The sequence below is a fragment of the Ambystoma mexicanum genome, chromosome 1p (genome assembly GCF_040938575.1).
Source record: "Ambystoma mexicanum isolate Mex_15411 chromosome 1p, UKY_AmexF1_1, whole genome shotgun sequence".
Classification (NCBI taxonomy): domain Eukaryota; kingdom Metazoa; phylum Chordata; class Amphibia; order Caudata; family Ambystomatidae; genus Ambystoma; species Ambystoma mexicanum.
The window spans coordinates 22,160,330-22,185,412 of NC_090921.1; the positions used below are offsets into that span (position 1 = coordinate 22,160,330).

The following is a 25,083-nucleotide window of genomic DNA, read 5'->3' on the forward strand; positions in this document are numbered from 1 at the left end:
GACACCTCTCTCTCCTCCCAGTAATCTGTACATGACGTTCTGAAATACACTAGCTGCTGAAATCAATCCAAATGGCATTCTTATACATCTGAAAAGGCCAATAGGGGTAATGAAAGCTGTGAGATCTCTCGAATCAGGGTGTAATTCTACTTGGTGATATGCAGATTTGAGGTCAATAAGAGAAAATACTTTGGAATCAGACACCCCTGCCAATAAATCATCTATTCTGGGTAAAGGAAATTTGTCAGCCACTACATTTTTATTCAGGTGTCTAAGGTCTATGCATATCCGCAGAGATCCACTGCTCTTTCTCACTATTACAATTGGACTAACCCACTCTGAGGAATCAATTCTCTCTATCACCCCTTCACTTTCCATTTTATTCAATTCACTCTCTACATCTTTTCTCAGGGCCAAGGGAATGGTCCGTAATTTGGCAACTTTGGGAATGGCATCCCTTTTCAAACGAATTTTGTGCACAAATCCCTTCAAGCACCCTAACTTAGTGCCACTCATATGCCCTCTGGCCCCTTCCATAACAATGCTCGAGACCGATTTTCCACCGGATTTTCCACCTTCAACAGTCAAAACCTGTTCTGGGTGGCTTGCTTCAAGTCTTATCTTGAGCTCTGCCTGATCGCTCCAGGACAACAGCTCTCCACCTCTGTTGGCTACATGGATAGTCCCTAACGCCTTCCTGTCTTTGAATTGGAGCTCAGCTTCAAAGCACCCTAAAATTTCTATGGGCACATCTCCATAAGCATTTGCTCTGACTACATTCTCCCACAATGTACAACATCCAAATTTCTCCTTCCACACTTGCACACTTATCAAAGTATAATCTGCTCCACTGTCCATGAGCATTGATACTGGCACCCCTCCAACTAACACAGTTGCATATGGTTTCTTTTTCTTGACCTTCCCATCAATGGCATTGACTGAAAATATAACTTCTCTACCAGCATCATCAATTGATATAAATTCTTGATCTGCATTGACTTCATGTATTTGACTTGGGGCGGTATAAAAATTCCTACAGCATCTAGCCATGTGTCCTCTGACCCCACATTCATTACATATAATGTTTGATGCATAACATTCTTTGTCAGATGCTTTGTGAAATAGACTCCCACATCTGAAACACCTCCTAATTGATGCACCTCTAGGATAACCAGAGTCCCTGCCACCCCTGAATGTAACATTCTCACTGGGCGACCCTCTGGTAGATGATCCTTGTCCCCATGCTCTGGTAAAGGGACCTTGGCGACCCTCAGGTCTCCTACCCATTTGCCAAGTGCGACGCGCAGTTGCCGCACCTCTCTGCATCACTCTCGAAACCTTATGTATGGCAGCTTCATTGTCATCAGTTTTGGGCTTATCTTGAGATGTATTATCCACTTGAAGCATTTGTATACATTTGTCTGTGTGTTCTATCATTTTCGCTATCTCAATTGCTCTATCAAGAGAAGGATTTCTTTCCTTCCATAACTCCTTCCTGATGTTATCATTAGAACACTTAATCATGAGTTGGTCCCTGACATGCTCATCTCGACAATGGTCAAATCTACATTTGATGGCTAAACCTCTAAGAGCAGTTACAAATTCCTCAATACTCTCTCCAGTTTTTTGAGTTCTCGTGGCAAATTTGTACCTTTCAAGAATTATATTTTCTCCAACACAGTAGTGTTTGTCTAATTTTGCTAATGTTTTCTCATATGGACCCCCATCAGGAATGTCTGGAGGTTCTGGTAGTTTTTTGACCACTTCCTGTCCTGCGGCACCTAAACAGTGAAATAGGAGCGCCTCTTTGCGCTCATTGGAGAAATTGGGTCCAAATGCTGCCAGTGCATATTTTTGAAAACCCTCTTTCCAGTCTATCCAACGCACTCTGGGCTCACCTGGTGTAGGCAGGAAGAAAATTGGGGCTGGGACGTTTGCCATGTTGTGAATTAATTAATGTCACCCCCAGGTAGGAAACCTTACACAGCCACACTGTCACTTACTTGTACTTAAATTTTATAAGGTGTGATTTCAGGTGGAACCTGTGCTGATATTGGGCCTCATTACGACCCTGGCGCTAAGTGAAAAACGATGGCGGTAAATGGTTACCGCCATCGTTTTCCGCCAGGTCCGATCATGACTCGTGACCGTAAACTACGATGCCAATAGCGGCATCGTAGTTAACGCTGCCGCTAACTGCGCTAAGGGTGCGCGCACGCGACCGCCCACACCGTACTTAGCGCCATGGCGGAAAGGTACGCAAATGCCGACCCAAGCGGACATGCACCTAACGCCATCACCGAGGCCGCTAAGTACCTTACCGCCATGGTGCAAATAACGCCATCGCGAACCAACCGTAAAGGGCCATGTCAAGTGAATGCAGCTGCCACAGGTGCACAGAAACAGCACAGGTGAAGGCAATACAGACTCAGGGGAGTACAAAAAGAGCACACCCCACCCCTACCCACACCCAGTCACACTCCACAATGATGCCAATACGACTAGCAATGTTGGGGCTGGAGGACCTGATAGCAATGCATGTGCTACTACAACAGCAACAACAACAACAGGCAGCACAGAGGAGACGCAGGAGGAGAAGGAGGGCAAGGCAGGCCCAGCAAGCCCCACCAGCACAGCCAGTGCCACCACGCAGGCAGCCCCCAATCCCACGCATCAGAGCCAATCCAAACAACCTCACTGCTGAGCAGATCCACACCCTGTACCGTTTGGACCGGGACACCATCACCGCCATCGTAGACATGACACACAACGACATCGTCAGCATGATAGAAAGTCCAACCGCCATCCCCCCCCCTACTGAAGGTAGTGGCTGTACTCCACTTCCTGGCCACAGGCACCTACCAGCACACAGTGGGGCACCTGCATGGCATTTCACAACCATTATTCTCACGAACACTCATCCAAGTGCTCGATGCCCTCCTCAAGCACACAGACGACCACATCTCATTACCACGGACTGCCCAGGAGATTGCAAACACCAAAGTGGGTTTCCATGCACTAGCCAGCATACCCGGTTGCATTGGTGCCATCGACTGCACCCATGTGGAATTGGTGGTTCCACGTGCCATGGAGGTACCGTACCGCAACCGGAAACAGTTCCACTCTATCAACGTGCAAATGGTCTGTGACTCCAACAAGATCATCACACATTGTTGTGCCCGATTCCCCGGATCAACCCATGATTCTATGGTCCTGAGGAACTCCACAATACCACGCTACATGGAGCGACATGCAGGCCCAAGATCCTGGCTACTCGGTGAGTGCAATGTCATGGAAGTGGGCATGGGAATGACGTACCAGTGCATACTCCACCTGGCAGAAAGGGGGGGGGGATGATGCATACTCCACCTGGCAGAAAGGGGGGGGGGGATGATGCATACTCCACCTGGCTGTGAGTAACACAGAGAACGGAGACAGAGGAAGGGCACTCACAATGCACACAACCCCTCTGCATACATAGGGTGATGGCATGCAAAACAGGCCATGGCAGCAATGAGCATATACTGGTTGCATTGTGTGAATAAATTAGTGCATGTAGAAGTGAGCCAAGGTAACAGTTCCATGCCAGCCATGGTGGAACATCATGTTCCTGATCAGACAACATGACTGACACATACATTCTCGCCTAGATACAGGTGATGCAGCCTATCCCCTGAAGAGGTGGCTCCTCACACCAGTCCGGAACCCGCAGAACCAGCACGAGGAGGACTTCAACCGTGCACATACACGTACTCGTGTGGTCATAGAGCAGACATTCGGCCTCCTGAAGGCACGGTTCCGAAGCCTCAGCAGGTCTGGTGGGGCACTCCTGTATGGCCATGAGAAGGTGGCAAAGATCGTCATGGCATGTGTCATGCTGCACAATATGTGCGTCAGACGGAATGTGCCCCTGCCCCCTGACGCAGAACTGCAACCACCTGACGATGAGGATGAGGAGGGTGCAGATGGGGCGCCACCACATGGAGGAGGCGATGCACAGGAGGGGCGTGCCATGCGCCAAAGTATCATCGACCACTGCTTCTAGCACACACGGCTGGTGTTTATCGCATGGAGACTGCACTTGGGGCACTGTGTGTCTCTGGGACATGCACACTGTGGACTGTACACCAAAAAAGCACACATACGCAATGAAAATGTCCACACATTTCTTTTTTTGAAAGAAAAAAGTGTATTGGAACTATGAACTGTCGTGTCACACCCCCTCCCACCTCCCCCCTGCACACCCCAACACACCCCCTCCCACCTCCCACCTCCCCCCTGCACACCCCAACACACCCCCTCCCACCTCCCCCCTGCACACCCCAACACACCCCCTCCCACCTCCCCCCTGCACACCCCAACACTCCCCATGTAGGTGTCAACAGATGCCTGTGACAGTGTCCACAGGCCGTCACAAGCCCCCTCTCCCGGCCCCCGGGGCACCCCTGGCTGTGGAGCGCAGGTTGCGTCCGGAACGTCGCACGGGGCTGCTCTGCGCAGAACTGGCAGTGGAGGATGTCCCTGGCTGCCCCTGTGCATGCTGCTCCTGTACTGTGTGGGTGAGGTCAGTGACCGCACGACGCAAGCCCGCAAGTTCGGCACAGATGTCCCGGGACATGGCCTGCATGGCATCCCTCAGGGTGGCAGTGCTCTGCGCCACTTCGGCCCTTAGTGTCTCCGTGGCCTGTTCAATGCTAAACCTAGCCCCCACACATTCCGCGGCATGCTCATCCAGCATTGTGGACAGTTGATGCTGCCGTTGAGTGATGTCCTCGAGGGACTGCTGGCCGTGCTGGCCCATGGCCAGTGCAGGTGGAGTGATGGAGGGGCTGCTCCCCTCCTGTGGAGTGTGGACAGGGCATGGGGTGGAAGGCCACTCCTCTGCCTCAGTGTGCCCCTGTGTGTCACCCTCATGGGGGCTGGCGTCTGAGAAACAGGGGGAATGTAGTTGGTCAGTGGGGCTTCTGACCTCCTGCTCCATGTCCGAGTCAGAACATGCAGCTGTTGCAGCTGTCTCCCCGATGTTGCTGCTGGCCGCTGACCCCCTGCCTTCTGTGGCAGGCAATGTCGGTGGAGGTGGAGCAGCTGCTGCTGGCCTGCTGCCAACAGGGGTGCTTGCCGGTGGGACCTCCGGTATGCCTGCAGTGGGACCTGCTTGTCGTGGGGTCTGCCTCACTGCAGCTGAGGTTGAGGGTGCAGGGACGTTGTTGTTGGACTTCGCTCTCTTCGGCGCAGGGGTGTCCTGGTCCTCTGGGTGTGATTCTGTGCCTGTGGTGGAGCAAAGGTGGGAGGGCGTTATTGATGGGTCTACGGACTTTGGAATGACAATGGTTGACATTATTTTGGCCAGTGGATGAGGCAGATTTCAGGCAGTGCCATGCAGGTTGTCTCCTTTTAGTGTGGTATGTGGATGCAGGTATGCGGGTGCCAGCAGTGTATGCAGGGTGGTGCTCGCATGTGGCTATGGGCAGTATTGATTTGTGTTGCATTTACACTCTAGGGCAACCTTGTGCTACACATGATTGGACTGCTGTGACTATGGCATGTCTTGTATGAGGCACCTACCTTCATCGCCTGATGTCGGGGCTCCCCTTTCCATCCGTCCAACGCCTTCGATGGATTCCATGCCGATGGTGGTTGCACAGATCTCCTCCCACGGTTGGAGTTTCAGGGGGGATTCCGACCCTCCACCGGTTCCCTGGGCAAGGTTGCGGTTTGCTGAGATGACGGCTCTGACCCGTATGCGCAGGTCATCCCAGCGCTTCCGGCACTGCTGTGGGGTGCGGGGTACGGTCCCCACCGCGCTGACGCGCTCAGCCACCAGGGCCCAGATGGCCTTCTTCTTCCCGATTGCTGTCCTGGTCATTTCAGGGGAGAAAACAACACCTGCGTTGTCCTGCAGGGTCTCCGCTAGCATGCAGAGTTCCTCCCGGCTGAATCGCTCCTGGCGCTGGCGGTCACATGCCTTTTTCACGGATTTTGGCATTTTCGGGAACTTGGATGGGTGGGTGTTTGGTTGGGACAGGTGTCAGGGTTGGGTCTGGTGTTGTTTGGTAGGATGGCGATGGATTGTGTTTTTAAAGATGGCCGACGGGCTGCTTCCCGTTCCGGCGCGATGACGCTATTTCCGGTTTGGCCTTTTACGGCCGCCGCTAATTACGGTGGCCGTAAATTACGGTGGCCGCTACTTACGCTGGCGGAAGGGCACCTTGCTCGCTTAGCGATGCCGGTAGGGGCCTTTTCCGCCATGGCGTTAATTGCATTACCGCCATGGCGTAATGCTCATGCGCGATGGGTCGTGATGTGGCGCTCTTTACGCCATCGTCCCACGGCGTAAACGCTCATTACGCCATGGCGGTAATGACGGGCGATTACCGCCAGGGTCGTAATGAGGCCCATTGTCAGCGCTGTCTGTGGTAGTTGCAATTTGTGATCCACAGGTCAGCCTCCTCCGTAATCCACAGGTGATCCAATTTGTGATCCACAGGTCATCCAACCTCCTCAATATTCGTGCTCAGCTCCAGTATGCTTTTATGGTTCTCTCCACTGCCAGGCACTGACTTCTTTCTTGGTGCTCCGCTCCAAAATGCGCTTTGCTGGTTTACTCCGCTCCAGGAGGATGGCCGTGTTTCTCGCCTGCTATTACACAACACATCTAGTGTAACACTCCGTCCATTTGCATCCAAACTGTAATCAATATTGCTGCAGTGTTGCTGCTGCTGGGGGCCTTTTCTCCTTGGCCCAATCCTCGTCGCCAATGTTAATATGTAAATGACCACGCTTCACGCTGATGCTTGTCTTTATAGAGAGGCTTTATTTCTTTAGTTCATCCAAGAGAAAGGCCCCCAGCTGTGGCTGTCCTCCTGCTCTCAATCCTCTCTCTCTCTGCTGCTAGAATGTGGAACCTTTGCTTAATCATAACAACAAAGGTTCCTTGGTAACTAGGTTACATGGCAGCAGCTGAATTGATGTGATTGTAAACTCAATGAAGTAAATGTAACCACCTCCTAACAATCACCCACAAACGAAATCGGCACCATAGACCCGAAAACGGGACAAAACACAGATGCAGTGAGTTCCAGAGGGTGTCAGAGAAGCTGGAGCACAAACTGCCAGACTCGCGGACTGTGAGCCCCTGCACAGCGGCGCCAACAACAGCCGGACCTGAGGCGGCTTGTGTGCTTCTCTCCTAACTGGACAGTCAGCGCGGAGTGCGGTGGCGGGGAGGTCAGCCCCTGGCACGCCCACTGCACAGCAGGGCGCCGACTTGGAGCTCGTGCCGAGGGGGCGAACTATAACTACATTGACACCAACATTGCAACCCTAAGCGCTAAAATAGAGAGGGAGACTGCCAGGGTGACGGAGGCGGAGACCCAGATTGGGACCGCGGAAGATGATATTATGGAACTGAAAACCCAAGTAAACTCCATGTCCAAAGACCTTAAGTGTGCCCTGCAGAAATGTTATAATCTGGAATCCCACCCCAGGTGAAACAACATCCGCATAGTGGGCCTGCCAGAGGGGGTTGGCAGAGACCCCATGGAGGTCACAATCAAGTCTCTTCTGAAGGAACTCCTGGGTACCCGCCCTTCTCCACATAATTTGTGGTTGAGCGCACTGTCAGATCACCTGCAGTTAGACCAAAACCCGGCACTCCACCCGGGCCAGTGCTGAACCAACTGCTAAATTATCGCAACCGTGACCTCATCCTTCAACTGGCAAGGGAGAAGAGCCCCCTACGATATGAGTCAGCGATCATCCACATATACCCGGACTTCTCCACAACAGTTCAGCAGGAACGGAAAACATTTGCAGGTGTGAAGAAGCTACTGAGGGACAGATCGGTGCACTATGCAATGTTATTCCCTGCAAGACTGAGATTTCAACACCAGGGGAAAACACTATTCTTTACAATACCTACGGAGGCCATTGCAGGCATCGAAGCGCATATACCCCTACCCCACTGCAGCATTGAGAGCGAAGAACCAGCCGGGATCAACGCCTAGGCAGAGAAACCAAACTCCTTTAACGTCTATGGTGAAATATCTCAACATGTTATCCTGTCAGTAAACGACGGGTGATAGCAACTTGAGGGTATTAGAGGTTAAGCAACAGTTTCCCCATGCACTTCTGCACTGTTCGATTAGTGTATGAGGGCCGCAGAGTTCCGAGGCGGACCCATGTTGGGTGGGGTGGGGGGCACACCCGCCCTGATTGGGGATGGGGATGGGGATGTGGATGAGGATGAGGAAGGGGCGGGTGGCAATATTTGGGAGGGCAAAAAAATGTAAAACGTGTTTTGGCAGACACAATAGGGCAGGGAAGGGAGGCGTGCTAAAACGGGACATATGGGACAGTAGTCACTATAGCTCGGTGGGACACCACGAAGTAACCTCATGAGAGGGATTAACTTGATGAGTTGGAATGTTAGGGGTCTGGGAAACCACAAGAACGCCCGCAAAGTGATGGCCTACACCAGGAGACACAGGGTTAATGTCCTCTTCCTCCAAAATACGCACTCTACTGTGTCTATATACTGCCAGATTGCACCCACGTGGGGTCCCAACAGATTCTTCATGGTGTACTCAACCCAGTCCCACAGAGTTATACTGATATATAAAAGGGACCCGAATCGACCGGGAGGGCAGGTATGTGATGGTGCACGGGGTGCTGGAGGGTGTGGAGTTGTTGATGGTTAATACATAGGAACCGAATGTGGACTCACATGACTTCGACACGGCTATAGCGGACACTATCTGCACATACCCACTGATTCCGGTGCTATGGGTGGGGGATATGAACTGTATAATAGACTAAGGACTAGACCGTACGGGGACAGCCCCTAAACCACTGTCTAGAAGTAGCTGCAGCCTCATGGAGCAAATGGGGAAGCTTGACTTAAGGGACATTTGGAGAGTAATGAACCCACACATCCACCAATACACATTCTACTCATCCGTCCATGACATGGCCTCCTGTATAGATCTGATATTAATTCCAAAACATTAGGTGGGTAAAGTATCCAGCTGTACCATCATGCCTCGAACGCTCTCAGACCACTCCCCTGTTATTGTGTCACTATCGCTGGGGGGGGGGGGCTAACACCACTTCACGCTAGCGATTTAAGTCAGAGGCACTCCAAGACGTAGTGTTCAAAGCAGAAATTGAGGGGGGACACAAGCACCTACTTCCACCATAATATAACCGGGGAAACATCATATGGTATGATATGGCAAGAATTCAAGGCCTATATTAGGGGAATGGTGATAGCTAAAGAATTTGGAGTAATAAAAACAATTAGATGGGAATTGACTAATTGTGACCTCCCACTCATAGTACTTGAAAGCATCTACATGTCCAACCCAGACCCTACAACCAAAGCCAACATACACTCATCACTAGAACAGTTTAAGTCCCTTGCACTCAGGGAGGTTAGGTACTTTACAAGACCAACAGCGGCCAGACGATACGGGGAGGGCGAAAGGCCCGGCAGGTTGCTAGCTGGATTGGTACGGGAAGGGAAGGACCCCCCCTTATGTTGAGGGAATCCTAACTGAACAGGGGGTAAGCAAGCACTCAGACCAAGAGATACTAGAAGGGTTTGAGCAATTCTATGCAAAATTGTATAAGGCGGCCCGAAATGGGGGACGTGAGTAATTGAAGTGATACTTGAAGGAATATTGCTTTCCAGATTATCCGCGAGGGCCATGGAAGAAATTAACATCCCATTTACGGCAGAGGAAATAATTAAGGTAATAGGGGAACTCCCAAGAGACAAGGCCCCAGGACCGGACGGCCTAACGGCTGAATTCTACATGGCCTACAGCTCATTACTAGCTCCCCACTTACTGAAATTGTGGGAAGATGCACTGAGCTGTTCGGAACTACCCGACACGCAACGAGGCAAACCACCTAACGAGTGCAGGTCATGCAGACCCCTGTCACTAATCAACGAGGACACAAAAATCTTCGCCAAAATCATTGCAAACAGAATCCCTCCCCTTATGCTGCACTTAGTACACAGTGATCAGGCAGGGTTTATACCAGGCAGGTCCAGAGCTCTGAATATCCGCCACCTCTTCAATATAATGACATGTATCAAACCGGATACTGCGGTGGTAGCAGTGACCCTTGACGCGCAAAAGGCCTTAGACATGGCATCCTTGGAGTATGCGTTAATTGTTCTAGAGAAATGCGGCCTAGGTGAAGATATGATTACATTTATCAAACTCATCTACATAAACCCAATGGCCAGAGTGGCAGTAAACGCACAACTCTCAGGGGTACTGCGATTAGAGAGGGGTACTCGCCAGGGCTGCCCCCTGTCCCCTTCTATTCGCTCTAATTATTGAGCCAATGGCGGACATGATCCGTGAACAGCACAGGAACAGGGGTATCAGACTACTAGGCCCTCAAGACATCATTTCGCTCTACGCTGATGATGTCTTACTTTACAGAAGAGAACCCAGCGTAAACCTAGACCCGAATACGGGATATAACAGAGTTCGGGACTTCCTCCAGCTTTACGTTTAATTACACTAAATTTGAAATATTCCCTCTCACAGAACAAACAGGCAGGCCCACAGGGACATACCTACTAAAATGGTCACCAGGGAGGGGGGCTGTTCAAGCACTTCGATGGGTTGCATCACTTAGCAGATGGCACCCTCCCTGGCGCAGCGACAGCCCTGCAAATCAAAAAGGATGACTCATTTAAGTAGTATTTTACCGGAAAAGGTGGGCATTCAGCTCACATATGTGGCGTGGGCTTATTCTTCTGTGAGGTTGAGCAATTCTGGGGTGAAGGGTTGTTAGGCAGAATCCTGTGCAGTGCCCTTAGGGACCACTACACACAATTAAGACTACATGTGGTGATACAAGTTTTACCTTTGGTACAAGCCTGTACTACTATGTCATAGTAGTAGCAGTGGCGGAGCAGCCAGGCTTATCTCAAGAGTGTATGAGCAGTAGCAGAGATTACACAAAGGGACCACAATTACTGTGATTCTAGTAAACACTGACTCAAGGTTTCAGGTAGAAAAATATAAGTACATTTATTTTTAAACCATTCGTTTTAAACACAACACTTCTATTAAACTTCAATAAAAACCACATGTTAAATATACTACAACTAACCAATTCACTTTGTACAGTAAGTCTCAGGGTAAGTACCCTGTGTTTGAATGAACTGGTCTTAGGCACAAAAACACGTTACTGCGGATATGAATGCGATCACCTTTTGACAGTTCGGTCTATTAAACAAACGCATATCCGTGACATGAAATGCTACCGGAGCAAAAACACACTTAGCACCTGAGATACCCAGAGGGAGTTGGGGGCAAAAATCATAGGCAATATTTTGGTTAGGCAGGCAGAATCAAGAAACGCTCAGGGACAGGAGTTCAAAAGTCAAAGGGCCGGAGTTGCCGAAGATCACACGGTCTAACAGTTCACGATTCAACGGAGCCAAAAGTACTTCGATATTGTCAATGTTCGGAAGCAAAAGTTATAAGAAGGAGGGAAGGCAAGATCAGCCCTTGGAAATGAAGAAAAAGGGATTCACCCAGTTTCCTCAACAGAACACAGTACCTTGTTCCAATGGTGCAGCTGGTGCCCTGGCAGTTGTTCCTGTTGGTTTCCCGAAGACCCACGATTCCTGGAGCTTCGTCGAGAAGGAGGACGTCTGAAGGGGGTCTGCACCACACACGGATGAGGCCGGCAGCAGCGACACGGAATAAAAGGTGCGCTCCTTAAAAACAGGAGAGGCTCTTCAGGTGGCTATTCAGTGTGCAGCGATTTCGACCATGGAAGAGAATCCTCTGGCTGTAGAAGATGAGCTGGTTATCCCCACTAAGCTCAAGGGAAGAAGACTCCGGACTGGATCTTCTCTGAGTCGTTGAAGAGCAGATGGCTCAGGACTGCAGCAGGGCTTCACCAGGACGGGGTAGTTGCAGCAGCCGTTGTTCTCTCCGCTTCTCTTCAGTTCCTTGTAGTTCCAGTGGCGACTCTCTGACTGGCCCAAGATACCTGCCTTTTATGCGAAAAACCCCCATTCACACAGCCTGGATGTCAATCACCCAGCAGGGAGGTTGTCCAGCCCGGACAACTACCCTGGCCAATCATGACAAAGTGCGACTTGGGTTTCCTAGGATACCCTGTGCAGGGGGTGACTACACCCCTCCCTCACATTCAGCCCACCTAGACACCCAGGCGCCTTGAGGAGTGCTTCTGGGCAGAAGCCCGCCCAAAGACAGTGACCAAAGAAGGCAAACCTAGTTTGCCACGCAAAGTAAAACACAAGAAGGACTTTAACAAAAAGAAATGGCGAATAAACCCAACCGGAGCCAAATGAAAGACGATTTGGACAAGCGGGTTTATGTTCGAGGATAATATAATAGCCAAGAACAGTACCACGTTTATCTAATATAATCACGGTAGAAAAGTTAGGGTAGATACCACTGCCACCAGCCAAGTCTAAAAGTTAAAAGAGCGAAACAATGCTCTAGGAGGTACAGATAAAAAGGGATACAAGTTAACCCTTTCCAGTACTCCATGGAAGATGGGGTGTACTGGATCTGTGGTAGATTGACTAAGTAAAGTTAATGGTAACTTTACCCTTTTCTGGGGGACAGTAGTCGCCTCAGAAATGGAGTCGAGGGAAGTCTCAAAGACAACCCGGTGCCACGGCACGGAAGGTGCTGTGTGACACACACAAAGAAGGGGGCTACTGAAGTGGTGTACTTCAGAGTCCACAATCACAAAAACAGATGGAATCACATAGCAAAACACAGGTAAGAATGGGGGAAAAGCTCTCACTCTTACCAGGTGGAAAAAAATAAACTCCAGAAATCCAGCAAAGCTGCTGGGGGACTCACTAGGTGAGGGAAATTAGCCATAAATGAGAATTCTCCCTAACAAGGGTCCTCTTTATTCCCTAATCTGCAAATGAAAATCGTGGCACTTCTTAGCCTATGTGACGATTTCATCATATGCCGTCACTTCTCCCCGAGGGGGAGCCCCTTTCCATGAGGCCAGGGAGGTGAGGCTGCTACCCGATAGTCTCCCTGCTGGTGGTATAATACAGGAGGATCTCATGCGGAGGGACAAACACCTGGGTAGAATTAGGCACAGCATCCCGACCTAACCTTCCCAAACCCTTTGCCACCTTTTAACCAACCTCCATTTGCAACTGTGACATTATACCATTGACTTACTCCAGTACGGAGATGAAGAAGAATGCCTGGGCGGCAAGTACTGACACGAAGAGGATGCACGGATGCAGGAAGAAAACTCCTGTGATCCCAGGGGAGCGTTCTAGCTTTCCAGGAAGAAACATACCTGTACAGACTTCAAAAACCATAGAGGAGCTTGACACCATGCCAAGCCGTCACCGGAGACCCTTTGTTCATGGAAGCTGTTTGACGCAGGAGATTCAAAGGGCTAGAGACTGCGACGCCATCGGAGGAGGAGACATGTCTTTAGCGAGTGCAACACAACACCCTGCAAGAAGCTGGCAAGGCAGTAGCATGGCCTCCAGGACGAGGTGGACCGTGCGGTCTGTAACAGGTGCTGATACTGCAGGAAGACAGACTGCAGAGCCGCCGCTGCAAAGCAGAAGCCGTCGGAAGCAACTGAAGACCAAGGCAATTGCAGATCCCAGGAGCGACGGGAGCCTGACAGGAAGCTCCCAGAAGGTATGGGAAAGAGCAGGCCGAACAGTGGGGGCATGAAAGGGTCTTGGTGATCGATTAACGGCACATGGGGAAACGGAGGCAAGCATAAGTCCCCTAACTTGAAAGAAAGCACAAGTGAACTTTGCATTAGAAGACATCTTCCTCGTGTCAGTGATAGTACCAAAACCACTGACGACCAGAGAAAGGTCAAAGACCCCAATGTGAGAGAGTGTGACGTTTGCCTCTGAGGATGTCTTCCTCATGTTGGTGGTAGCCCCAAGGCCACTAACCGTCAGAAAAGGGTTGAGGACCCCAACGGTAGAGGGCAAGATAAAAATACGTGCCATCTTCCTCGTGGCAGGAAAGTGAACCAAGTGGGCCAAGTCAAAGAAGAGGTGAAATCAGAAACCAGGGTCTGGGACCCAATACCAGAGAGAGATACAAGTCATTTTCCTCGTGTCAGTACTTGGCTGGGAAGTGAACCAGGGGTTCTACGTTATTTTGCCGCGGGATTTTTCGTCGCAGGACTTTTCATCGCCGTTTTTTTATCGAAAAAGACTCAGTTTTATTTTGAATTTTTTTGGGGGGGTTAGCCCCCCAAACCCCCTTTTTAAATGTTTTTTTAAAATTATTCCCTTTCACCCGCAAATATTTATTTAATTTTTAACCCCCCCAAAAAAAAAGAACCGATGATTTTTTTTTCGATAAAAAAACGGCGATGAAAAGTCCCGCGACAAAAAATCCTGCGCCAAAAGAACTTTATACCGAACCAAGTGGGCCAAGTCAAAGAAGAGGTGAAATCAGAAACCAGGGTCTGGGACCCAATACCAGAAAGAGATACGAGTCATCTTCCTTGTGTCAGTACTTGGCAGGGAAGTGAACCAAGTGGGCCAAGTCAAAGAAGAGGTGAAAGAGAAACCAGGGTCTGGGACCCAATACCAGAGAGAGATACGAGTCATCTTCCTCGTGTCAGTACTTGGCAGGAAAGTGAGCATAGCGAGGAACACTAGAGGGGCACTTGTGGAATTAGAACGTTATGCTGTACTACTAGTAGGCTGTAATACTGTATCAATATTCTTTTCACGTGGGAACCTCCTGGACTGCAAATACCAGCAGCCCCTCTCCCTATTTTGTATCAGCATAGGCGCATTAGCACCGGCTCATTTGGGGCAAGCTGGTCTGCATCACTCCACGTCATATGTGGAAACGTGGCCACAATCGAGGTAGCTGAAGAATGGGACTACGATCGAGAGAAGCGTACGTTTGTGCCTTCTTTAATCTTTTATTCGAGTTGGTAAGTGCAATCATGGGTCTTCACTCAGTACTTAAATTGATACTGGCCGCTCAAAAACTTGCACGTGAAGTGATTGTAAATAAATACTTAGGCTAAAACTGTTAGAGCCAGAGACGATTCAAACACACAACACAGTCATGGTCTACATCTACAAGCAGAAAACAAAACAACAGCAACCCAATTACCTCTCTCTCAGTCCACCGTGATGGCTGGGTAATGGAGTGTGAACTATGTTGTCTATTTCATAGGCACAAGCTTACATACAAGGTCATGCTAAAAACCTTGGACACATTAAAACAAAATTTATTTATGTAATATAACATTTCTAAAAACACATATAATTCATTATGAGTGATTTCCACAAGGCACATCATACAAATATATAAACACTTATATTGATTTCTTACAAACCCAGTATAGGGTACAAACAGGTGGGGTTAGTATGTGACAAATATTGGTTGTCAAATAGCTGTCATTGCTGTAGTTTCTTAGACCTTTTCTTACAGGTGAAACCTTGAATGTGGGAGACAGATGTTACAGTCTCTATTTTGTTTAGACAGATCTCTTAATATGTCTAATGGATGTCTACATATGTTTCAGCTAGAGTCCCATGTCGACACCATCCCTGGTGTCTCGCTCTTTGGTTTTAAGCCCTCTTCAGGACAGGTAATTTCTTTATTAGTGTCGTAATATTCGTGTATTCCCCAGTGGTTCAGAGCTTGCAATTACTGGTCAGTATCTCTTGGTTGGACTGGAGCTTTTCGCAAACCTTTATCAAGAGGAGATATCTTCCTTCTTTTTAAGGCTGCGTTATGCTATTGCCTCTATCTTTTCCTTCCCCTTTGTGAAGGTTGGACCGTATCTTGCTTAATGGTGCCCAGGTCTCCACTCTGGCGCTGGTCGCGTGATCTTTACCACTGAGAGGGTCCAGAGAAAATAGAAAGACGAAAACCCGATTTCTAACGAAAACATCACGAATCTAAAGTTCTTTTCAGAAGAACTGACATCTTATCAAGGCAGCCATTACACACGCCTTGGGAAAGATCACGCGACCAGCGCCAGAGTCCAGCCTACTTCTTGTAGCCGCTCAGCTATATGGAAGATGGTGCGGAAGTTGGATCTACAAATGTTATTGTGGGAGTCAACCCAAGATCTTCATTGCCTACCCAGAGTATAGGTGGTCAGAACCTCCAGAATTACACAAGTGCCACTGAAAGCCACATCTGAATCAGAATGGATGGACCTGTGCATTATTGACAATGGGCATATTTCATCAAGTGGGGGATTGCTGCATAGGTTTTGGGGCTGGAGTGATCGACAGAGACTATCGTGGCGTGCGTAAGGGTACTTTTATTACATTATATTTGTGAACTAATCATGGTTCAGGAGGAGGGTCGTATAGCCCAGTTGATTTGTGAGCTATACCTTCCCACATGGCTAAAAGAGGTTCAGACACTAGAGGAAAGAGAAAGAGGTGACACTGGGTTTGGGTCCTCCTATTCTCTCCCCCAGGCATCCCCTAGAGCCAGTGAACATAGTCCCCTCAGGAGCATGGAGCCGCAGCAATCGGAATCAATGGGGCAGACAGTACAGTGCCATATCGAGACTGAAGAGCCCCCTGTAAAGATGGTTTTCTTAAGCCTAAAGGAACAATCCCTCTCTTGATCTGCTTTTGATGCCACCATATCCACAGACAAGGATAGATAAGGAACAGAGCCGTCCTTTGTAGAAGATAAGGAGACTCCTGTACTGAACGATTATAAATGTGAATGGAGATGGCCAGTCTAGATGTCAGTTCAGAAATCATTATTGATCTATCCTATTCCTATCTTTTAGTGGGAGGCTAGGGGGCGACCAAGACCCAGGGGCATGTCCTTATTTGGTTCTTTTGACATTCTGGGATTCTAGGCAATAAACGTGGATTTGTTGGTAAACTCTGGGACAAAAGATGTCTAGGAACAGTGTAGGTGAGGCCACCTTAGAATCCTTAGCTGGCATCGTTGTTCCTTTTTCTAGAATCAGAATGGATGCAGTGGCTCCCGTGAGTTCCTTAGAGGGCCGTAATCAATATATTTTAGTCTTACTGGATTACACTACACAGAGGCCTTCCCTATGACGCTAAACACCACCCAACATATCTTCAAACATCTTCTGCCCTACTTTACATGGGTGGACTTCCTGAGTGGCCATGGTGCCGCGTTCATATCCAAAATTATAACTGAACTAAAAGAACTGCTAAGAATTGACACTCCCCGCACCTCCATCTACCACCTTCAGCCTGATGGTTTAGTGGTGTGTTTCAATCAAACCCTAGATAACTAAAAATGTGCTTTAGAGGATGCAAGGAACTGGGAAGAACTATTAGAATGGGAACGATTTAACACACAAAAAACTCCCCAAGATCCACTGCTTTTTCTCCATTTGAAATGGTCCGTGACACCTACAGGAGGTATATAGGGAGTGGGAGGCAAGCAGCAGTAGAACCTCATGCACCTCGAAACCATGGCAACTTTAAAAGGAGCTCTACAAATTGTTGTAACCTTGAGAAAAGGATGCCTGATACATTAAAGTTTTGGTAAGTACCGGCACAGGAAAACTGTTGTGTAAAATTAGACCACTTTTAACCTGAAAGTGCCGGTCTCTTTGTCGTATCCACTCAGCTATATCATGCTCTCTTTCCACACAAAATCGTACACCAAACACATCATCAGCTCTGAGTATAAAAAACAAGATGTACTGACTTTGTTGTTAATGATACACTGCTAATGAGCTTCACGTTATTCACTGTAACTGACTGTTATTCAAACACTCTTTTAACATGTTAGCCATTCACCTTCCAGCCTCCTTATTGTATATAGCATAATAATGCTTTCAACCTCTGCTTCATTCAACAGATAATGGGTCTGCTATCAAAAGCAATAGTCATCACTTTCCTCAGATGATCCGGATTGGGACGAAGCCACACCATTGTGCAGAGATGAGAGAAGCTTTCAAAGGTTGGGTTGGACATATGCAAGCATCAACGGATCCATGCTAGGGAACAGCTGCAACAGCACACAGAGTGTATGAAAAGCTTCACCCGAAGGTTAGACATATGCAGGCATCAACGGATCCATGCTAGGGAACAACTGCAACAGCGCACAGAGTGTATGTAAAGCGTCACCCGAAGGTTGACATATGCAAGCATCAAAGGATCCATGCTAGGGAACAACTGCAACAGCGCACAGAGTGTATGTAAAGCTTCACCCGAAGGTTGACATATGCAAGCATCAAAGGATCCATGCTAGGGAACAACTGCAACAGTGCACAGAGTGCATGAAAAGCTTCACCCGAAGGTTGGACATATGCAAGCATCAACGGATCCATGCTAGGGAACAGCTGCAACAGCACACAGAGTGCATGAAAAGCTTCACCCGAAGGTTGGACATATGCAAGCATCAACAGATCCATGCTAGGGAACAGCTGCAACAGCGCACAGAGTGTATGAAAAGCTTCACCCGAAGGTTGGACATATGCAAGCATCAACGGATCCATGCTAGGGAACAGCTGCAACAGCACACAGAGTGTATGAAAAGCTTCACCCGAAGGTTAGACATATGCAGGCATCAACGGATCCATGCTAGGGAACAACTGCAACAGCGCACAGAGTGTATGTAAAGCTTCACCCGAAGGTTGACATATGCAAGCATCAAAGGATCCATGCTAGGGAACAACTGCAACAGCGCACAGAGTGTATGTAAAGCTTCACCCGAAGGTTGACATATGCAAGCATCAAAGGATCCATGCTAGGGAACAACTGCAACAGTGCACAGAGTGCATGAAAAGCTTCACTCACAGGTTGACATATGCAGGCATCAACGGATCCATGCTAGGGAACAACTGCAACAGTGCACAGAGTGCATGAAAAGCTTCACCCGAAGGTTGACATATGCAAGCATCAAAGGATCCATGCTAGGGAACAACTGCAACAGCACACAGAGTGTATGTAAAGCTTCGCTCACAGGTTGGACATATGCAGGCATCAACGGATCCATGCTAGGGAACAACTGCAACAGCGCACAGAGTGTATGTAAAGCTTCACCCAAAGGTTGACATATGCAAGCATCAAAGGATCCATGCTAGGGAACAACTGCAACAGTGCACAGAGTGCATGAAAAGCTTCACTCAAAGGTTGACATATGCAGGCATCAAAGGATCCATGCTAGGGAACAACTGCAACAGCACACAGTGTATGAAAAGCTTCACCCGAAGGTTGGACATATGCAAGCATCAAAGGATCCATGCTAGGGACCAGCTGCAACAGTGCACAGAGTGCATGAAAAGCTTCACTCAAAGGTTGACATATGCAAGTATCAAAGGATCCATGCTAGGGAACAACTGCAACAGCGCACAGAGTGTATGAAAAGCTTCACTCAGAACTCAACTATAATGAAACATCAACAATTAGAAAGTTGGGAGGATCGCAACGTGTGCACAGCTTGTGTCAAGCACTTTAGCCAAAGTTCATACTTGGTTCAGTATCTGATACCTCAGAGATGGGAGATGCCACACCAATGTACCGAATGTAAAAAGGTTAATCCTGAACTTCGGTTTGAGTATGCATACAGAGGAAAAGTTCTACGCGTGCACAATGAGTTAAGCCTGAAACAGCATCAAAGGTGTCACACAGGAGCGAGACCGTACCAGTGAACAGAGTGCGATAAAAGCTTCACTGAGAGATCACATCTGAACATCGGTACAGAGGAGAAAACCTACGGGTGCATAGAGTGTGGGAAGCACTTTTGGGATGAGTCATACTTGAGGTGACATCAGAGATCTGACCCGGCCGAAAGAGCGTACCAATGTACAAAGTGCAAGAGAAGATTCAGTCACATGTCTGACCAGTGCGAGCATCAGAGGACCCTTACATAGGAGAAACCTTACAAGTACCCCATTTGTGTTAAAAAATGTAGCACTCACTTTAACATTAGACGACACCAAAGATCACACTCTGAGGTGGGACCATACCAGTGTATTGAGTGTGAGAGAAGTTTCACCAGAAGTCCGATCTGTGACACATCACAGGATCCATGCAGACGAGAAGCCCCTTGAGTGCACTGAGTGTGGTGAACATTTTAGTCAACATCAGCTCTGAGGGTGCATCAGAGAGACCACATGGGGAGGGTCTCACCAGTGTACATAGTGCGAGAAGCACTTCATGCTGAGGGTGAATCTCTTGAGACTTCAAAGGGCCCATTCTGGTGAGAAGCCCTATGAGTGCATAGAGTGCAGCAAACCCTTCAATGGGTCCTCTACCCTAAGGCAACATCGGAGATCCCACACAGCGAAGTACCGCCCTTCTCAGAAGACACGCAAGGGAGCCTGCGCAATGCTTAATGTGCATTACTCTGATGGCCTCACTGACAGCAAAGGCCACAGGGGAAAGGGGTAGGGAAGCATACGATTTAGTGGGAGGGCGTGGGGAAGAGTATTGGGGTAAACTGGGCTACAGAGAACAGGACATCCTTACACACATTTAAAAACAAAAAAAGAAATTGGTTCATCAGCATTCGGCATCTCTGGATTGCACCGATCCCGCTTGGAAGATGTAATCATTCGATATTTTATACCGCTTTGATCCAAAGCACTTTACATGACACATATTTACATACATTATTATTACTCAATCGAAATTGGTAATCACTTTATTGATCTCAGAGGGATGAAAGACTGAGTCGACCTTGCCAGATCACATCAAGGAGTGCTTAACCTGCTGAGCCATCTTAGTGGCTAAGATGAGAAAGGGAACGAGCTGGAGGTTGCAGGCAGCACATGTCCGCTAAATAGTGATTGGCATTCTACAGAGAGGACCAGGAAAGGGATTATGCAAAAGTTCTTATACCATCCCAACTTTGGTGCACATGGCCTAAAGGTCCAGTAATGTTTCTTCATGTGTGCGAGGAGTCTGTCCTCTGGCAAATCCTACACCCATGTTTAAGGTACATAACGTAAGACTGCAACCAGGTCACTATGACTCTTGCATCAGGCATTAATGGTATCAGGATGGCCCCGGGGGCTGGCTATGTTGCCATTTCCAAGAAAAAAATACTTTTTTGTCAAAGATGCTCTGCTTATTAGGGCTAACTCCAAATGCCCATGCTAGGACTCAAGTCAGGCAATTTGCCAATGATGAATAAACAATCTTCCACGATGCGGACTGACTTCCTTTGAGTAAGCCTCTCTGTGGTTAATCACTTTCCTGTGTTTGATTCCTTTGCAATTTTGGAAAATGGAACAATGAGTTTTCATACAGAATCTATTATTTCTCATTTATTTCCCTATTATTAAGATTCTTTTTGTGTTTTCTTGTAAAATTAAACACTTTCTCCCAGGCTCTATCTTTGTTCCATGGAAGCAGCATAGAAGGTTTAACCCACTGCTTCAGCCACTGTCCAGCATGTACATGCGTGTACACCTCACCTGAAGGCTAGTCATTAGCAGCTGACCATTGCCTGACCCACACCCACTAAACACACTCAGGATGGGAGAGTGGCAAGTTCTAGCATGCAGATCAGCACTAGCCATAAAAGAAATCAAATACCGAACCAACTAGTCCTGCAGTCAAGTTTATTCATGTGGGTTCTCCGCAAATGAGGGAAAATTGGCAAACTGTGGGACACCAGGAACTGGTCTGCCACAAATCAATAGCGTTTTATTTAAAGTTCTTCACCAAATTAGATTTTAAAAAAACGAGTATACGGGGTAAATAGTCAGGTGACAGTTCACAGAGAAATGGGTGACCAGAGGTGAACAGATACATTTTTCAAGAGCTGTATGCATTTGATAGATTAGCAACAAAACTACATTGTGGAATTGTGGAGAACTGGGGTGCATTTACCTCGATCTGGGGGGTGGTGCAGGATGCAGCGGAAACAATGAGGGATGCAGGCAAGAGCCGAAAGATCATGGAAGATCATCGTAGGCTCAATACTTGCCCCTCGCTGACCCAGTCGTGGATGTTGTGAGTGGTTAGCAATGTATGACAGACACAAAGGTGTTGTTTTCTCAATGTCTGTCATATTCATTAAAAGTAAAGAGGGGGTGAGATAAACGCCCATCTGTCCCCATCCTAACGAGAATGTTCCCACCTAGAAAACTAAAACTAAAGAAAGATGACCTGGTGTCCAAATGTATCCGACCCTCTCACTAATACATATAATCAAAGTGTACAAGGGACATATATCTGATTTCAGTTCAACAAAACAGTGCAAAAAGTTCAAACTTGCACTTTTCCCAAAGTACTCCTTGCGTCCAAGGTTTGACTGCCTTCTCCAGGATCAAGTCCATTGTAAAGAGTTTGATTGAACAAAGTTCTATTTAGTTCAACACAAAATGTCTTTTCCATTAAATATGGTCTTCCACTTGGGAAAGTAAATGTCTCTTTCATAAAACACTTGTTCAAAACAGTTTTCTCCACAAAGTGTTCTTCCCAGGATGTAAAGCAGATATAAGGATGCCACAATAGTCTTTCAATGGAATACCTTTGTCATGAAAGCACAGCAAATGTTGTTTGTTACACAACAGTTCTTCAGGATGATAAGGTTAACAGTTTCTTTCCACAACACCTTTTTGCCACGACACACTTCTTCAAAACAACAGTTTCTTTCCTGGTTTGCTCGGCTGCCAGGATGAAAAACTCCTACAACTGCGATTAGTCTTTTCTGTTAGTGTTTCTAATATTTGTTCCAGGTTTCTCCACACCAGTATCCCATGTTTGGAAAATTGAACAATGTCTGCCTGTCTTTATAGTCTCCTGAATGTTGGCAATGTGGGTTATAGGTTTCCCCAAACTGGCATCTCAATAAAGGAGAGTTGTGCCCATGTTGCCACTTAACTGCTTCTGTATAGTCTTTTGGCTGTTGGCAATGTGGGTTACAGGTTTCCACAAGTTGTTATCTCATAAAAGGAGAATTCCGCCCTTGTTGCCTCTTTACTTGTTTGTTATTTATAATGATCTATTACTGCAAAATGTTCTTCTCAGAGCGCCCCAGGGTTACATTTTCCTTCAAGGCCAACTCACCAGTCTATGCGTAACTCCTTGCTGCTGCAGCGGACCTTCTGCAGTCTAACCATACCATTGACAGTTCCTGCATAACTTCAGCAGACTGCACAGCTCTTCTCTGGCACTCCTCAGGCTCTGTCGGGTCGCTGCCTCCTCCGGCACACCAGAGCAACTCGCGTCAGGTCAGGAGCTCATCTCCCACACAGCTCGGCTTCTCTCCCCGCTGCCGTCCACAACTCTGCTTCTTGCTGCACTTACTCTGCAAAACCATACGCCTTATCTTCCCACATCAGCTTCTGCTGCTGCTCTTCCTTCTGCGGCATCCACCTTTCGGCCTTCGGCAACCTTCCCGACTTCATTAGCCTCTCTCCTGACTGCTTCTGCCTGTTACTCTTCCCCTTAGCTGTGTCTCATTTCCAAGTTTAAATGTCCAGCTCAGGTATTATGTATCCTGAAGTCCATAGTGGTTTTGGTTCTTTTACATTCATTTAGTTCTGATTGCTCTGTGAACTTAGAGTTATCAGAGTTAGACAATGTTATATAAATGGTTTGTGATTTAACATTGAGGTTAGGACCAAAGTAACAAGATAAAGTAATTAGTTAAAATAATTACTCACTCATGAGCAGCAGGTAATTTTCAGGGCACCTCTATTCCTGGCTTCTCCCCTACTCAGTGGGCTGTCAATGGCTGTGTCTGTGATTGTTATTCCAGCTGCAGGCTGGTTGATATCCCAAACCTGTGTCCTCAAACATACTCTGGTCAGCAACTCCTGCTCTGCATTGCTCAGCACTTCCGTGGATATATCTTATGTGGCCAGCTGAGGGCGCTGCAGCTGGGGCCCCCTCTCACAACTCCAGTAAGCGTCCCTGTCTTTTTGTATCCCACTCGTCGCCAGTTGTTGTGGGCTCAGAAATGAAGCACAGAAGAAGCCGGAGATGGGGAAGAGTCAAACTGCCTTTATTAGGCTAAGTAGGTACCTGGAGAGCTGCGCACTGGCATGTTTGTAAATTGGTGACACATAGGTTTACGGCCTAAAGGTAACATTTGTATTAGCAAAACTTGGTAAAGGGTTAAGAAATATTACGCTACACAAACAAACAATGCTTGTAGGATAAATAAAGTCAGTAAGGAAATGTTCCATCATATAACTTGGTATTTATTCATCTAAAAAAATATTTGAAGGAAAGACATGCTGGAAGTGTGTTAAGTGCCAAGTGGTTGGATACGAGGGAATAGTGTGTGCTAAGGATAACCTTGTAGTAAATGTAATGCTTACTTTTTTATTAATATATTGTGGTTAGTTTATTTACAAACTTTTCACAAATAGTATTTCTCTACATAATTAGTAGACAACAAATACCAAATATCACAAATATATGATTATTTCAGATAAATAACTTAATACTCTTTAAAACCCAAGTCTACAATCCACAAATCCCATAAAATCTATCAAAATGGATTGTAATACATTGGAAACAACCTCAAAGTGGTACTATTGAATTCATTACTATCCCAGGCTAATTGGCCCTGGGTTGCAACACATTGCCAATATATCATACAATTTTGTTAAAAAACGAAGTAATGAAAACATTAGTGCACGATAGTCACACCAAGAGGCGTAGCCAGGATTGTCTACCAAGTGGGGCCCGAAGCTAATGTAGTTGGTCCTGCCAAAGTGACAGTAACATCTGTAAAATGCCCACACATTGCTGCGGAGTGGGCATCTTGTATGCCAAGTCCCTTTTGTGTTAATAAAAGAAATCTAAAGAGCCAAAAAATGCGAAGCATGAGATACGAGAAAAACAAAACTATATTGTAACTGCCAAGGCAGGGAAATATCTAAAAGACATTCAAATTCGAGTAGAGTGAGAGCATGGTTATATCGTGGTTACAGAAAGCAAAAAAGCAACATTTGTTACTAATTTCTTCAACAGTCATTGGCTGGTGTGAGTTACCGTATATGTGCACTACACATATACATTACACAATTTCATTGCCCTATTCTACCCATGTGGTAACAGTGACGTATATCCTAGTTAGCTCATGTTCAATGAATTCATATCCCTTCTCACGC

At 47.5% G+C, this 25,083-nt stretch overlaps 1 long non-coding RNA gene across 1 annotated transcript in view; it reads left to right on the forward strand.

The window, feature by feature from the left end:
• Window positions 1–24,146, forward strand: part of LOC138564292 (uncharacterized) — a 41,144-nt gene extending 16,998 nt beyond the window's left edge. The window contains exon 3 of the long non-coding RNA XR_011300251.1: window positions 17,862–24,146. This is a non-coding gene — a long non-coding RNA (uncharacterized lncRNA). The remainder of the gene's footprint in view (window positions 1–17,861) is intronic.
• Window positions 24,147–25,083: the final 937 nt, after the last annotated feature.